Raw genomic sequence first — 3,633 nt, 5'->3', positions numbered from 1 at the left:
AAGACCATGGCCTGACTCAGGTGCACCTGGGTTTTTATAAGGCAAGCCCAGACCCTAGAAGACACAACAAAGCAAAACTAGGAAACCCGTTTAGGGCAGGCCAAGGCGCAAGGAAACACAAATTCAATGAAAATGGGAAGCCTGTTTTAGTAAGGCCCAGGCCCATGAAGAAACTAGCTAAACAAAAACAGGAATCCTGTTTAACAGACTCGACCCCTAGGAGTAGCAGCAGGTGAACAACTCTAACCATATAAGGGAAATAAAAGTTCAGCAATAAATAGCAGAAAAACTGGTCAAGCAGCTGAGGGTTGCCTGCTCAGTAGCTTAATGAGAGAATGTTAACTAACCTATGACCTTATTCCTTGTGTGTCTAACTGACCTATAGGCCCTTTGGCCAAAAGGTTTAATCAAGAAATCACTATGTATATAAAAACTAGCCAATAGAAAAAGAGACCCCTGCCACCAAGTTGTAAGCCTATATAAAGAGAGAACCTTTTAGCATTTGGGGAACCTGACTTTTAAAAGGTTGTGGTCTCTGTCAGCTCCTAGAGTCACTAGACAGGAAGTCAAATTCCTGCAACACCTACATTGACACCATCACTTTTTAGCACTTTGGAGTTGTCTCTGACACCAGACTTCTTCAATGCAATTTGCCTTTTGATTTCCCAATTGCTGGTGCCTAGAGTGTTGATTGTGGAGCTGAGCAAGCTGAAATTGTTAACAACCTCAATCTCTTCTCCATCCATCATGATGCTGCCCATTGGCCCAGTGGTGAAAATCTTTATCTTCTTGGTGTTGAGCTTCAATCCATATTTAAGATTACAGTCCTTGCTTTCAGTAGCAAGCGCTTCAGGTCCTCCTCAGTTTCAGCAAGCATTTGCATAACACATCCCCAATCCTGACGCTACATTCCCCCTCACAGAGACCAGCCTCCTACACTATCTGTTCCACATATAGATTGAAAAGGTATGGAGATAAAGCATCTCTGACACACTCCTTTCCCAGTTTTGAACCATGTATTTCCTTGCCCTGCTCAACTGCCTCCTAGTCCAAGTATAGGTTTCACATGAGCACAATCGAGTGTTCTGGGATTTCCACTCTTCTCAAGGTTAGTCACAATTTGTTGTGATCCACAGTCAAATGCTTTTGCATAGTCAATGAAACACATACAGACATTCCTCTGGTACTCTTTGCTTTTAGCGAAGATCCAGCTACCATTGGCGATAATGCCTCTCGTGCCACAGCCTCTTCTAAACTGAGCTTGTATTTCTGGTAGAGATTCCAGTTGTTGATTGCCATCAAGTAGAGCACGACTCATCGCAACCCTATGAACAAAATAACTGAAGCCTTTCTATAACTACTGTCATTTCTCAAAGTTCATAGAGTTTCCAGAGGCATGTTGTTTAGGAAGTGGATGGCTTTGCCAAGATCCATCTGACATTGGTGATAGTATCTCTAGTGCCACGGCCTCTTCTAAACCCAGCTTGTATTTCTTTCTTTCCCCCACCCCATTTCTTTTCAAGTTGTTTTTTTTTTCTTTAAATTCATTATTAACGTCAATGAAAATTTACAGAGACTTTGGGTTTCCATTCATTCATTGTTGCTCTTTTCTCCCCTCCCAACCCTCAACCCTAGTATACTATCCTTTGGAAAAGTAAAAGAAAAATTCTTTCATTGTTTTACAAACCCTCCCCCAGGTCCACTCCACTAAGCAGCCTTTGCTCTGTATCCTTGTCATGACAAAAACACCTAATCATATATCCCTCTTAAACAGTTTTCTCCCTCATCTGTTTCAATGCAGTATACATTATTGAACCCATCTTTCTGAGTCTCTTCCCAACCCCGATGTCAGTCCTGTTTTACAACAGTGGCACCATGCAGTATTTATCCTTTTGTGACTGAGATACTTCACTCAGCATAATGTCCTCCAGGGTCACCCATTTTGAATAATATTGCATGAGTTCCTTGTTTTTCAATGTGGCGTAGTATTCCATTGTGTGAATATACCACAGCTTCTTCATCCATTTGTTTGTTGATGGACACTTAGGTTGTTTCCAATTCCTTGCTATTGTGAACAAAGCTGCAATAAACATGGGTGTGTATATATCTGCTTGGATGTCAGTTATGGTCTCTTTGGGGTATATTCCCAATAGTGGAATTGCTGGGTCAAATGCTATCTCTATTTGCAACTTTTTGAGAAAGCGCCGTACCGCCTTCTACAGTGGTTGCACCATTTTACACTCCCACCAACAGTGAATAAGGGTTCCAGTTTATTCACAACTTCGTCAGCATTTGTTGCTTGCTGTTCTGTTAAATTTTGCTCTTCTGACTGGGGTGAGATGATATCTCATAGTTGTTTTGATTTGCATCTCTCTTAGAGCTAGGGATTTTGAACATTTCTTCATGTGCTTGTTAGCCATCTGGATATCTTCTTTGGTGAAGTGTCTGTTCATTATCCTGTCCCCATTTTTCTATTGGATTATTTACCTTTATCTTGTTGTGGTGCTCAAGTATTTTATAAATTCTGGATTTAAGTCCTTTATCTAATATGTCATTACCAAATACTTTTTCCCAGTCTGTGGCTTCCCTTTTTACCCTGTTGGAGAAGTTTTTGGATGTGCATAGGGATTTGAGTCTTAGAAGATTCCATTCATCTATTTTATCTTCTCCTGGTTGTAGGTCAAGTTCTATCCTTAAGTACAATGTTGTGAATGATAAGATATTATCTATGCTCATACAAGGAAGACCTGTTAATACAACTATTATTCAAATATACACACCAACATCTAAAGCCAAAGAGGAAGAAATTGAAGATTTGTATTAAAGTTTGCAGTTCAATATTGACCCAACATGCAATAAAGATGTGTTAATGATAACTGGTGACAGAAGGGCAAAAGTTGTAAACAATGACGAAGGAATGAGAGTCAGGAGTGCAGACTTGGTGACAGAAATAAGGCCAGAAATGATAGAATTTTGTGCATTCAGTGACTTATTCATTGCAAATACTGTTTAAAACACAAATGGTTACTTTGCACATGGAACTCACCAAATGGATTGCAATGGAAGCAGATTGACTACATAGATAGGTGGAAGGAATCACTGTTGAAGCCCAATATCAGCAGTCAAAACCAGGTCAGGTGCTAACTGTGGAACAGACCATCAGTTACTCGTATGCAAGTTCAAGTTAAGGCTGACTAAAGTTCAAACAAACCCACTAGACCCAAAGTATGATCTTGAACCTATCCCACCTGAATTTAAAAATCATCTTAACAATAGGTTTGAAGCACTTAACACCAGTGATCAAAGAGCAGATGAATTATGGCATGTAACCAAGGATATTATCCATGAAGAGAGCACAAGGTCACTACAAACAGAGAGGTGAAAGAGAAAACAAAATTGGACATTAGAAGATCCTCTGAAAATTGCAGTAGAGCATTGGACAGCTAAAATAAAGGGAAGAGATGCTGATGTAAAAGAGCTGAACAGTCCGGCGCTGGCTGAAAATCGCCTGTGACTTCATCCATAGCGACTGGTGAGAGTCAGCGCCCAGAACCATCAGGGGCTTTAAGCTCGTTGCCCACTGCTGTGGTGTGGACAGCTGAAACCCAGGCCCCGACAGGCACCTGGGGGGGG

This window comes from Elephantulus edwardii, unplaced genomic scaffold (assembly GCF_000299155.1).
Source record: "Elephantulus edwardii isolate Elephantulus edwardi_28Jun2011 unplaced genomic scaffold, EleEdw1.0 scaffold00133, whole genome shotgun sequence".
Lineage (NCBI taxonomy): Eukaryota > Metazoa > Chordata > Mammalia > Macroscelidea > Macroscelididae > Elephantulus > Elephantulus edwardii.
Note: the sequence above shows the minus strand (reverse complement) of the source record.